At 31.3% G+C, this 14,408-nt stretch overlaps 2 pseudogenes across 1 annotated transcript; both read left to right on the top strand.

Annotated features, from left to right (window-relative positions):
- The first annotated feature begins 319 nt into the window (after nt 1-319).
- Nucleotides 320-1,228, top strand: LOC111288307 (acidic endochitinase-like; annotated as a pseudogene).
- Nucleotides 1,229-8,224: 6,996 nt separating this feature from the next.
- LOC111288379 (disease resistance protein RPV1-like) lies at nt 8,225-13,473 on the top strand (annotated as a pseudogene). Its single transcript, XR_016341881.1, has 5 exons — nt 8,225-9,005; nt 9,781-10,880; nt 11,681-11,722; nt 12,186-12,727; nt 12,809-13,473. The product of XR_016341881.1 is annotated as a disease resistance protein RPV1-like (transcript).
- The last annotated feature ends 935 nt before the right edge of the window (nt 13,474-14,408 follow it).

Consider the following 14,408-nt stretch of genomic DNA (forward strand, 5'->3'; position numbering starts at 1 on the left):
ATGTGTCATGTACAATGGTCATCAGCATCACTCATCAGAAACAAGCATTTCAAGCAAAAAGAAACAATAATATGCTACCAGAATACAAACAATGCCTAAAAAATTATCATGTCATGCATTTTTGAGCAGTCATTCAAAGATTAGAAAAATTGTTTAGTTCCTGAAAAGCCATCTGCCTTAATGTACATCCATCAAATTTAGTCCAGAAACTATAGGAACAAAGCATCTGTATCTATTCCCCATGAAGACAGAATGTAGCCCTCATAACTTATAAAAGGTATGCATCTGTTAACATTTTAAGCACCAAAAACAATTCAAACACTTGCAAATCAGCAAAGAAAGATGGCAATTAAGTATGTAGTCTCACTTACATTCATCAGCTCAGTGATTCTGACGCTAGTTGTGGGTGTAGAAGCCGGTGGCATTGCAATCTACTGAGGTCAGAATGGAAATGAAGGCATATTGGCAAAGACGTGTGCCACAGGCATCTATGACTTTGTGGACATAGCATTCCTTCCAACATTCGGAAATGGTCAGACTCCCACGATCAACCTTGATGGTCATTTTGATCCTTACAGCAATGGATGTACTAGCTAGTTTAATCTCTGACATCAAATCATGTCAAGTAAAAGGCATTAAAGTAATACTTTCTCTTGGAGGAGGAGCAGGGAGCTACTACCTTGGCTCATCCATGGATGCTAGACAGTTTGCGACTTTCGACCTATTTGTGGAACAATTTCTTGGGGGGACAATCGTCCTCTCTGCCATTAGGTGATGCAGTCTTGGATGGAATTGATTTTGATATTGAAGGTGGAAGAAACCACCATTGGGATGATCTTTCAAGGTACCTCTCCAGATATACCTGGCAACAGCTCCTCAGTGTCTATTCCCTGATGCTTGGGTTGGGGGGCCCCTTAAGACAGTCCTTTTTTACTATGTTTGGGTACAACTATATAACAACACTCAATGCTAATACACAGCCGGTGATATTGCAAATCTAGAAGATGCATGGAAACGATGGACTACAGATGTTCCTGCTGCCAAAATTTTCTTAGGACTTCCTGCATCACCTGAGGCAGCTGGTAGTGGCTTCATCCTTGTATCAGATCTTACTTCTCAAGTACTTCCTGCCATCAAAGGTTCTGCCTGGTATGGAGGGGTGATGCTGTGGTCTAAGTACTATGATGATCAAAATGGATACAGTTCTGCCATTAAGAATGATGTCTAGAAGAGTTTTTCTCTCTGTTCTATTTGTATTAATGTCTATGTTTAACCGTGTTTTAATGTAATGGAAGTATGTATTCCATGTTTAAACCTCTTCATCTCTTATCAGAGTTGTGAATTCATAAAATAATTAGGTTCTAAACAACAACGCGAACATGGCTATGAAATAATTAAAATATCTCAGCCTACAGCTTGAACTCTTCACTATGTGTGCTTGGACCTTTCATCAATCCAAGAAAAGTTACATGAAATTGCAAACTGCCAATATATGCATAACAAGCCATGTTGGATCATCATGTTCCAAATGGTGAAATGTTTCCCTTTTAAATTTTTAGTACAGTAGCATATGTATGACTGTAAGAGCATGATTTCATCTTCTTGTCACAGATCATTATTGATTCAATAAATTAAGTCAAACAGAAAATAACAGAAAAAGAGGCAAAATTTATGCTACATACTTACGCATAATTTGTATATAGCTTAATATAAACATATATAACACATTCTCTCCTTCCATTCTAAATTCTTGCTAGATCGATAAAAGAAATTTTCTACAATATAAAGAAACTAATTCACAGTAATTCCTTCAAAAAATCAGAACAGATCTTGAATTACAGGACAGTAATCAGCATTTTGATATTAAGTTTATGTAAAAGCTACTAACAAAAATTCGTGTTTGATGAGAAATCATCAGTTCAAGGCTTGGAATAATAAATATTCATTGCATGAATGAGTAAAAACACTTTTTGGACAGTCATAAGAGTTCATCATTACAATACAATCTTTCTGTTAATTACAAACACAAACAGAAGAGTGCTCAATTTTTCTAACAAGAGAGAACAGAAACTAAGCATACAGAGATGGCAATGTTTCCTTGCTAGGACAAGCAATTTTTCTGTCCAATTAGGGAAGAAGCACCATGTCATTTGGTTTGAATTAGGGCATGGATCCTTGAGCAGCAATGCCACATGCAGATGGATTTTGTTTGCCGGCAACAGTAGGCTTCACATTAGAACACTCAGATGTAGCAGGGCTCAGTTCCAATGTAAGAAAGATCAATGTCACCGATCACCACATTTTCACATGGGACTCTGCTGCTACATGCATGTTTGACAGCTAGTTGGGTTGCTCAAGACCCTCGAATGTTGCTGAAGCTAACATCACTGATCTTAACATGTGATGGAGCCTGAAGAATGTGAAAATATTAATTAATTAGCATAGGCACATTACTATTCTAGTTAATATAATTTTTTTGAAAAAAATGTAGGACGAGAGTGAACGTATTTTAGCACTGAGTTGCACTTATTATGTGGGCGGTATCCTTGATGAATGATAACAGGATGCTGTCATTGACCATGATAGTGTCCTCGAAATGCATATCAGCTGCAATGCCTTCCAAAGAAGCTGGCCAAGTTTTCACACTTCTCCATTCATTGTATTGATGAGAGTGCAGTTCACAATAGTGATTCCAACAACAGGTTCATCCTTAGAGTTTCCAAGACTTCCAACACTGATGCCACGGCCAGGTCCGCATGTAACTCTTGAAATAGTAATCTGTTTGCCTCCACCACTAAGAGTGATACAATTGTCACCAGTAGAAATTGTCGAATTGGTAATGTTGATCCCACTTGAATGTCCAAATGAATTCCATCAACGTTGGGGCTTTAGTCTGTAATATTTGCAAAAGTAAGGTTTTTTTCACCCTAGAAGGATAATGTGATGTCCAAGGAGGTTATGTCCCTAACCATGCCATTTGTGATGAAGTTCTGTTAAATTTTCGACCGACAACTTTGTTAGTGCTGTTATTCTTAATTCATATCTGCATTAAAAAATTTAAGTTTTAAAAGCTAGGAGCTTAATGAACTTACAATAGGAACTTTATTGCACCTATCTTTTTCCTTGCAGTCATTTTTCCCAAGCAACCTTTCCATGGCCATCAAGGCTTCCAGCACCAGATAAAGTGAACTGATCTATAAATCGGAAAGTAACCCAGCTAGGCTCGTTGAATTTGTTAGGATCTACCGGGTGGCCTTCAAGTTCCCTCTAACTTGAACTTCAACAGGAGCTTTACATGGACCTTCAAGGGTCCCCAGGATTAACGTATATATCCCTTCAGGAATCACAGCCTTACTTGGAGTTGCCAATGCACAAGCCTCTTTCCAAGCACTCAACAGTGCTAGATATCTACATTGACCTTTGCTCCGTATTTCATTACAACAAAACACCATTACTGGACTGTGTTTTAGCATTAGATGCTATAAGTCATAACAAAAATAGAGCCATCGCGATCAACTTAATTTCCATCCTTTCCTTCTTTCTTCGTTCTTTTCTCTGAAAGTGTTTGAAAGGAAGTTGTGATTCCAACCGAGTCCGAAACCATTTAACAGTGCAAATAAAAAGTTCAGTACCTTATAAAGTCCCAACCACTTATTAGCTAATTTAAGTTCAGTACCACTTCTGTCCTAGACAGGTTAATATTTAACATGGTACCATTTTGTCACTGAAAGGTGCATATTGCCTAGGTTTACCATTAATCGTTAAACCATTGATATAACAACTAGGGGATGTTGGATCAGTGGCTAATATAGGTTTGGTAATTCCATTCTAAAAATGGCAGCTTTCTTTTGTTTTATCATCAGTAGTTTATTTTAAATTGTTAGAAGTGATAAGCATGAGGAGAAAATCAAAGCAAATTGACATATACTTGAAGATGATCCCTGTATTGGTTAAGATTCTTGTTGCATACATACACCAAAGAAATAAGAGTGCTCGAAGAGAGAAGAGTTTGTTGGTGCTCATTCGCAATATTTTAGCTTTTTGATTTGGGAAATGAATAACTACCGTTGTTACTTACAAAGATTTAGGAATGAACTAATCATACTTTTTCTTAATATTAATTTTGATTTGAGAATAAGTGACTGTTGATTTCATGAAAGACAATTCGATACAGTAATCAAAAGATTTGATCAACCTAAGGTGAGTTGATGACAGTATCCATGAACTCTCCATCATCTGTCATGGCCTGCAAGCTTCAATGTCTGCCGTCTGCACTTCCTTCTTCTGCTCCACCATAGACCATTATCTTCCCATCATGCTCGTTCCCTGCCCCACTTTGAATCGCAATTGGCCTTATTCCCCCATCCAAAATCAATACTATAGTAATCAAATTGTGGTTAATCACCTAAGACCAAAAGATTTCTTACTGTGCTTCCAAGGCTTACTATTAATAAAACAGAGCTTTAATTTCCTTCCAAATTTCCAAGAACTTCCTCATCTTTTCCTCACACAGTGATGCAATTAAAAAACTTGTTCATTTGGCATGCCACATTACCTATCCCATGCTCTACAAGCTCGTGCACTTTTATTTGAATTTTTAAGCCAATTAATATAACTCCAATGGAAATTTAATGATCAGTGAGTTTAAAAAACTGTTTATAAATGCACCTTAAAGTCATCTGCCTTGTGATAACCCTAAATTGAAAACTGTAATGGCAACTTAACTCATGCTGCGGAATAAAAGTATTCTCCCAACCAAATGAAGAAAAAAATAATCAAGCAAATGGCAAGTTCCAATATTATGGCACTAGTTTTGGAATTTTGGTTATTATTGCAAGTGGAGAAGTGGCTCTTGATGTTTGATCCAATCAAGGTGAATAATTGTAAAGCAATATGACATTGCATTCAAGTCTGGCTTTGACACCTAGCATCGCTGCCATGAACTTATCAAATTTGGTCAATTTTGCCATGATGCATTAGTCAAATGAACTCTAAAAAATTCTAAATTCAAAAGTAATGATACAACTGTGATTTTATCAAAGAGTTCTCAAATATGGAATGAGTACTCTTTTGTTAGCAATGTTTCACCTAATCTTTCTCCTAGCAAAGAATGATGATTATTCTATCAATATGAATACAAATCATAATAATATTAGTACTTCAGTTCTAAAGATTTTGGTAACATTGTTCTGAAGCTTCCACTGTTTTCATGTACGCTCAAGGGCCAATTAAAAGCTCCAAAATTTATATACTACAAGCAATATACCTGCACGATATCGCGGGTTAAAATTTTTTTACTTTAATATCTCTTCTTTATCAATATTTTTTATTACAAATTCATCTGATTAAAAAAATAAAAAAAAAGCTAGAGGTAAGAAAAAAACAAATGGGGATGAATATGACAATTTTGCCTGCTCTTATTTTTCTCATGAAAATTATCTCAATTAAAGAAAAGGTGAAAAGGCAAAAAAAAAAAGAATAAAGAAATAAAAAGGCTCATAAATTAAATTAAAGTATCAAATAATCACTTTATTAATATAATATATATAACAAAATTAATAATAAGATAGATACTTTTATATATATCTCAAAATTGATGAGGACAAAACACTTTAAAAAAAATGACATGTTCCTACTTAACCTCAATCTAACAAAATTCACCCTATTATCCAATTGGGATGGATCAAATTTGTCGATATAAATTGCTTTGACATCTCTATCAATCCATACCATTTGTTGTAAAATTTATCCATTTAAAAAAAAAAAAAGCTAAGTAGAGTTGTGAGGTAGATATCTCAATTGGCCTCCCTTTTCTAATAAAATTAATTTAATAAAAAAATAAAAAAATAAAAAATAAAAATATTAAATTAAGGTATTAAATAATGATTTTACTAACATAATATACATATAAGTATAAAATTAAATGAAATAATGAAAATAAGATTATGTAAATAATTTTTTTTAAAAAAGATTAAAAATAAAAAATAAATCACGACGAGCTTTCATAATATAATATTTTATTTAATAAAAGTATTAAATTATTAATATAATAATATATAAATTTAAAATGAAATCAATAATTAAAAATATAATTATATATATATAACTTGAAACATGATAGAAGATTTTTAACTTTCATTCGATCTAATCGTGATTTTAAAAATAGAAAACTATCGATTTGAGACCAAAATTTTGAAATAAAAGGCACATATTAGATCAAGCTGAATTGAAATCCATGAGATATAAATTATTTTGTCGTTTCTACATTCATTGATTTTTTTTAAATTAATATAAATTAAAAAAGCTAAAATTTTTAACAAAAGATAAAGGAAATGACAAATAATAAAAAAAAAAGATAAATTGAATGACATGTGGATCATTAACTTGAGGCATTAAATAATAATTTTATTAATATATAAATATAAATATATAATTAAATGAAATAATAAAACATATATTTATATATATTTGAACAAGATGAAACACTATAAACTAGTATTTGCCTTGATTTGAATTTTGAAAAAAAAAATTCGATTCAATCTCAATTTTTTTCAAAAAATATATCTATTAAATCCAAACAAACTGAAATTTATCAAATACAAGTGTTTTCTTATATATACCTATATTGACATTTTCTAAAGAATTTTTTACCATTTTCTTTTGCTGAGAAATGTTTCTAATTAAAAAAATTAAAAACAAAAAAAAAAAGAAATTAGACATCATGTATATGCATTCATTGTTTTCAATACACAAGATCTGATTTAAAAAAAAAAAAGAAGAAAAAAACTTTAAAAAAAGAAAAAAAAGGAAGAAAATTAAGTTTCTAGTTGACATCAACAATGACGAACTTTTATCAAAAACTTTATATAATGAATTAAAAAAAAAAATAAAAAAAAAATAGAGAAAGGACCAAAAAAGGAAAAAAAAATTCAGATGTGATGCCAACACATCCCCTAGTATAATTTTTTTTTTAATTATCAAACCAAAGAAAAAGAAAAAATTAGAAAGGATAAAAACATATATTTTTAATAATAATTGATGAGTCCATATTAAAAAATATTTATTAAATATATAAAGTTAACAAAAAATAAAAAAATGAAAAAAAAATCAAATGACTTGATATGTTGTATACCCTTTATATGAATCAAGTCTCATAAAAATATATAGATAAAAAATGATTTATCAATTACATAAAATAATAAAAAGAAAAAAGAAAAAGAAAAAAAGAAAAAAAAAAGAGAGAAAAAAAAGAACATATAGTGTAGTACTCTTAATAACAAGTGAGTTTAAAAAATATTAAAACAAAAAATTTTTAATTTTTAAAAAAATTGAAAAAGGAAGAAATAGAAAAAAAATGAATAAATAGGTCTCACAAAGAGAAAAAATCTTTTAAAAAATATATTGATTTCTTTTCAAAATTATAAAAATAAAAAAATGTGAGTCCCACACAAAAAATTTATTAAAAAAAAAGCCTCACACTTTTTAAAAAATTTTAAAAAATAAAAAATATGAGTCCTAAAAAAATTTAAAAAGATTAATGTATGGATCTCACTTTAAAAAAAAAAGGGTCAAACTTTTTGAAAAGATAAAAGAAAAAAAAAAAGCTAATGGATTCCACTAGTAATAAACAATATATATATATATATATATATATATAAATCAAGGGATTATAAAATGGTTAATTAAATGGGTAACACATGGCCGTCTCTTGTTGTTGAAATCTGCATATCAATAAATAGGATTCTTCTTTCACAATTTTATTGTTCAAAATGAGACTTAATGAACACCACAAAGCAGAAACGAACTTATCTCACTTAGTCATCACTTTAGTGAAAAAACAAACTACTAATTACATGGTCTGTCATAGCTATGAACTCTCCATCGTCTGTCATGGCCAGTAATGTTTTAGGTAAAAAGCAAGCTTCAATGACTGCCCCAATTTGAAACGCAAGTGGAAGTGGCCTTACCCATCCAAAATCAATAATAACATAATCAAAACGAGGTTAACCAAAATCAATACTATAATAATATCCAAAATAAATTATCCCAACCAAAAGAAGAAAAAAATTATAAAGCAATGGCAGTTTCAATGTTTTGAATATCTTGAAGCATGTTTCAACCTCGTTACAATCAAGAAATTTCTGAAGTATTTTGAAGCAAGCACTTGTCTTTTTCTTTTTCTTGGGTTTACCTAACATGGTACTCGACCATCCCAAGTCGTGCTGCTGAAGTTCTAATGTCCTTGAAATCATTTTGAATTGCTGTAAAAATGTGTTGCTTGAGTCTTTTTCTTTTTCTTTAGAGAAGACTTTGTTGGTCACTGCACTGTCTACTTCTTCATAAACAGTAGTAAACTCCACTCATTTTCCTCGATTCTTCCTGGAAAGATTCATAGCATATCCGTGATCTAAAATACTTCTTCACAAATAGAGGCAAAAGGAACAGTCTCAAACACCAACTTGAGATATCTTCCCCTTCCGCCTCCTCCTCATGTTATCGTTACCATCTTCCTCTTCTCCTCCTCCTTCTTCTTCTTCTTCTTCTGCACATAAATATGATTTTTTCTTGAGTTTTAGAGGTGAAGATACCCGCACAAATATCACTTATCATCTACATGATGCTTTAACAAAGAAGGGAATAGTCACTTTCATGGATGATCCAAGGCTTGAGCCTAGGGAAGAAATCTTACAAGAACTCTTGGAAGCAATTCAAGAATCATAGTGTTCACTAATCGTTTTCTCAAAAACATATGCTTTTTCAAGTTTTTGCTTGGAAGAGGTTGTTGAGATTGTTGAACAAAAAAAAAAAAAAAAGAGGGGGCATAAAATTTTTCCAATCTTTTTTTTTGATGTGGATCCATCTGATTTGAGAAAACAAACAGGAAAAGTTGCTGAAGCCTTTGCCAAACATGAAGAGACATACAAGGAAACTAAAGACAAGATCCAAAAGAGGCGAATTGCTTTAACTGAAGTGGCTAATATCAAAGGATGGCATTTAAAAAACAGGTAAATCATTCTTTTCTTGTCTAGTTTTCGTTTTCAATCTCCACAAATTTGATTTTTCTTCTTTTTTGCATTACATGTTATATACTTCAAAAAACATTTTTAAAAAATTTCATTTAAAAAACATAGACTTCATTCTTACTCCTGCTCTGTTTTTCATCTCAAACTGTATTAGGAATAGAATCTTGTCTCTTAAAAATAAAATGACCACCATGTTTCATGTTTTGTTTGAACTAATAAAAAGAAAAAATATGCATTAAGAAATTTCTTTTTGATGAGATTGCGAGTTATAATTTACTCATATATTAACCATTTACGAAAAATAAAATCATAAATAATTTCTTATAAACTTAAAATACATTTGGTAATAATTTTAGTTACTAAGGCTATAAGTACAACGATAGGCTAGGGGCTTTTAACTAGACCTATCCATGAGTTTGGAAAAAAATCATCTTTATCATAATATTTTATATGTTTTAAAATTAAATTTAAATAAAAATAATTCTTATTCCTTAAATAATGATTCGGGTCAAACTCAAACTTAAAAATTCATGATCAAGGCTCAATTTGAGATAGACTTGAACTGCAGATCAAGCATATAACTCAATGTATGACCAAGTCTACTTTAAAGGTATCCTAAATTTATTTGATAAAAGATTATTGTGCTTTTATTTTTTGACTCTTTGATTTCTAGGCTCATTTATCATTATAATCATTTTCATTAGCATTTAATTTCTTAAGAAGAAACTAAATTTAATTTCTCTTTCTATGTTTGAAGACATGAACCAGAATTTATTGGAAACATTGTTAAAAAGATATCAGCAAAATTATGTCAAACATATCCGATAGTTCACGATGAGTTAATTGGAATTAATTCACGTTTGGAAGAGTTGCATTCGAAAATAGACATTGATGAAAAAGATGTCCGCATTATTGGAATTTGTGGCATGGGTGGCAGTAGTAAAACTACTCTTGCAATAGTTGTTTATTTGCAAATGTCACTTCATTTTGAAAGTAAAACCTTTCTTGCTGATGTTCGAGAAGTTTCAGAAAAATGTGGACTCGTTTCTTTACAGAAACAACTTCTTTCGCAACTCTGGTTGGACGAAGGTTTCAATTTATGCAATGTTCATGAAGGGAATGCCATGATTAGTCACAGGCTATCTCACAAGAAGGTTTTTGTTGTTATTGATGAAGTTGATAATATACAACACCTAAAATGCTTGGTTGGAAAGCGTGAGTGGTTCGGTTTAGGGAGTAGAATCATCGTAATAACAAGAGATGAACATTTGCTCCGATCTTATAGAGTGGATGATGTGTATAAGCCTACAACACTGAATGAGAATGAAGCACTTCATCTTTTCAATTTGAAAGCTTTCGATAGTGAAACAATGCCCGAAAATGATTTGATTGAGCTTTCTAAACGTGTAGTGAAATAAGCTGATGGTCTTCGCTTAGCTCTTGAAGTTTTTGGTTCTTTTTTGGGTGGTAGAGATGCAGTTCAATGGAGAGATGCAATCAAAAGACTTAAAGAGCTTGTAACAAAGAAATTATTGAAAGACTTCAAATAAGCTTTGATGGATTAGAAGAAAGGGAGAAGAATATTTTTCTAGATATAGCATGCTTCTTCAAAGGGGAGGAGAAAGATTTTGTAACAAAAGTACTGGATGGTTGTAACTTTTTTCCACATATTGGAATCGATGTTCTCATCAAGAAATCTCTGATAAAAGTTGATAAAAACAACAAATATTTGTGGATGCATGATTTGCTACAAGAGATGGGAAAAAAAATTGTTCAACAAAAATCACCTGATGAACCTAGAAAACCTGATTGACTGTGGAAGGAAAATGATGTTTATCACGTGCTAATGAAAAACACGGTAGGTTAGATGAGAAGAAAAATTGTTCGACAAAAATCACCTGATGAACCTAGAAAACGTCATAGACTGTGGGAGGAAAATGATGTTTATCACATGCTAATAAAAAACACGGTAAGTTATTTCATAAATATTGCATATTTATTTATTTAGAATCTTGACTCTACCCAACATGCTAAATTATATACCAAGAAAAATTATTAGCTAGGTAAGTTACTAGTATGACGTTAAGATTTTGTAATTAAGATAACACCAAAAATTTGAGATTGCATACGAATTTTCTTGAATATATGAAAGAGTAAGACTAAATAATTGCAAATAATAAAAGTAAGACTACTTAAGTGTATGTCTTATTATAGCTTTATAATTTTTTTTATTAAAGTTATAATCATAATTAAGTATTAAATTTCATATAAGAATAAAATAAAAATTGATAATTAGACGAATAAATGAACCTGCATATATAGCTACCAAATCCAATATAAAATTGGATTAAACTCATGTATGATAAACCTTAAACATGAAAGTTCAAAAAAGCATCTTTCTTACTATTGAGACAATGTTTCGTTCGCATTATATTTTTGAAACTAAATTATGGATTTTTTCTATTTAAAATTATCTTGTTAGTTTAAGGAAAGTTTCTTTTAGTTAAAAGCTTTGTGGAGAATTAGCGTGACCATTAACTCTAACTCAAGAAAATATTAAGTATTATGGTCTCTTTTATTTCATCTTCTTATAATTTAGCTATTAATATTTTAAACCATTTACTTTTCGTTGTCTTATGCCTTATTCTTGATTTCTTGGCTACGAACGCAACTGAAGGCATGGTCATCAACAATGAAGGGTACAAAAGCAAACATACACATGTATCATGCCTATATTATATATTATACTTGATCTTGTCTCATTTAATTGAATTATTATTGCTAGAACATATATATTATCGATATTTTGTCCTAGGTTGCATTCTTTTCGCTTTTATTGTAGTTTTTTAGTCGAACTTGAAGTACCAACATTCTTATCCATTACATTCTCTCATCCTGCAATTCTTTAGATTTGAACATGAAACTAATAAAAAAAAAAGTAAAAGGTCATAGATAATCACCTAATAACTACTCAAAATTAAAACATAACCAATAAGAAATGGAAAACACGTGGTAGGAAAATTGATTGTATTAACTAAAAAAGTTGTGTTTTAGAAAGAAGAAAAAAATGATAGATACATGTGAATGTTGATTCTTGCCTTTTGTATGAGTTGAAAGCTTTAATATTTTGAAGCTCATTTTTGTCTTACCCTTGGTTGTCAGGGAGCAGAACAAGACGTTCACTTTGAACGCTGATGCCTTCTTGAAGATGAAAAAATTAAGATTGCTCAAAGTCTTCAATCTCCTAAACTCTCAAGACCTCAAATTTCTTTCAAATGAGTTACGGCTTTTAGAATGGAGTGGATATCCTTTAAGATCCTTGCCTTCAAGCTTCCAACCAGACAATCTTGTTGCACTTCTCCTACCTTATAGCCACATTGAACAAATATGGAAGGGAAACAGAGTAAGAATTACTTCATTTGATGTTTGCCTTTAGAACAGCCAGAGAGATTAAGAGTTTTAAGACATTTCAACTTTCCAAGCTTGATTTTCTTCGATTATCAGATTGCAGGGAGCTTAAATCGTTGCCAGAGCTCCCAAGAAGTATAGGACATGTGACCATAGATGGTTGTGCTTCACTGGAAGTAGTTGCAGATCCAACAACAGTATGCAATTCAACAAAATGGGGATCTATTACTTGTTTTAACTGCTACAAATTGGCTGAGAAAAACAATGCATTAACAATGCTAAAAAAACATCGTAAGGTTGGTACCGCTCTCTCTCTGAATCTCACTCTCTAGGATTTATTGTATTAGTTGCCAAAAAACAAAAGATTTTGTTTACAGGTATTTGTTAATGCAAGACGATTATTCGACATTGTTATACTTGGAAATGAAATCCCAGAATGGTTCCCCCATCAGAGGGATGAATCTTCAATAAAGATATCACTGCCTCCTAACATCAGAATGATAGTCAGTGGATGGGAGTTGCTTTCTGCTGGATTTTCGTCTTTCCCTTCATTGATGATGATGTTTATAGGGAGGACAAATTAATATGTAAAGCAGTTATCCACGGTAGGAATATTCAACAAGTAGATTTGAGTGGCTTTCTTTTGGGAGGAAAATTTTGGCGGCCTGGGGTCGTTAAGGAGCACCTTTGGCTACGTTATTATTCTCGTGACAATATATTTCCATTTGAGTTGGAGGAAAAATGTGGTAAAATTGAGAATTCATTGAGCAAAGATTGGGCAAATCAAGAATGCCATGAAATTGAGTTCTCAATCCAATCCCCTTCAGGTGTCTCATCTGTCAAAGTGAAGAAGTGTGGTGTTCGAATAGTGTATAAGAAAGATTTGGAAGATATGGAAGAAATGCAAGAGCAACACAGCATTCCAACAAATTTTGCAGATCTTGAAGATATCCATCAAGACATTGGTGCTGATGAAGGGTCAACAGGGAATGATGGTGTCCTTGTAAAACGAAAACGTAACGTCTACGAGGAGGCAGCATGAACAAGTGATGAGACTGATAGCCCTGAAGAAAGACCACACCCCAAACGCCTGGAAAAAATTTTAAACATTATAATGGGGAAGAAACATTTTGGTAAACTTCTAAATGCTAATCACCAGACTTGAATGAATCCTTTCATTTATTTGCATGGTATTCAATAAAATAAGACGATTGCACTATTTCCAATAATTTCTTATAAATCTAATTTGTATTATATCTATGTGTTTTTTCTTCAGGTTGAAGGATAATAATTATCAAGTGAAATAAAATAGTTGGGATAAATTTCATAAAAAGGCAAGAAAGGTGAGAAGGTGAAATCTTTTGATGTCGTTTGGAGCGTAATCATCTTAACTTCGTTTTAAAGAGTGTTTCATAATATTTTTTTTAATTGGGAGAAAGAAGATTTGAATCATGCTTTTTGATTTGGTATTTTAAAAAACAAGATCACATATAATGTTTTTTTTTTTTTCCCAAAGGTTATATAGAAATTTCATTTCCCAAAAATCAAATAGGCGAAAGAATTTTAAATTGTGCTACCCGCTAATAAAGAAAACATGAGATAAAGTAGAAGAAAGGTATAAATTAATAAACACAACAATTGTTATTGAAATATCATTTAAATATAAACCACCCAAGTTTAGGATTTCTATTCAAGCTCAAACAATTTATTCTTTAAAGGTATAAATTAATAAACACAACAATTGTTATTGAAATATCATTTAAATATAAACCACCCAAGTTTAGGATTTCTATTCAAGCTCAAACAATTTATTCTTTAATTTTTTTGACAAGCATGTGTTGCTGAAGTCCCCCCATAATGTTCTTGAAACCCTTACGTAATTCAGTTTCAATAAATTAAAAGAAAGCAAAAACAACTATGTTAAAAAAATGACATTACACTGTACACAGCCTACTAAAATTCTTCATTTCTTTGGAC

This window comes from Durio zibethinus, chromosome 4 (assembly GCF_047325235.1).
Source record: "Durio zibethinus cultivar Kanyao isolate XHJ-2024 chromosome 4, ASM4732523v1, whole genome shotgun sequence".
Lineage (NCBI taxonomy): Eukaryota > Viridiplantae > Streptophyta > Magnoliopsida > Malvales > Malvaceae > Durio > Durio zibethinus.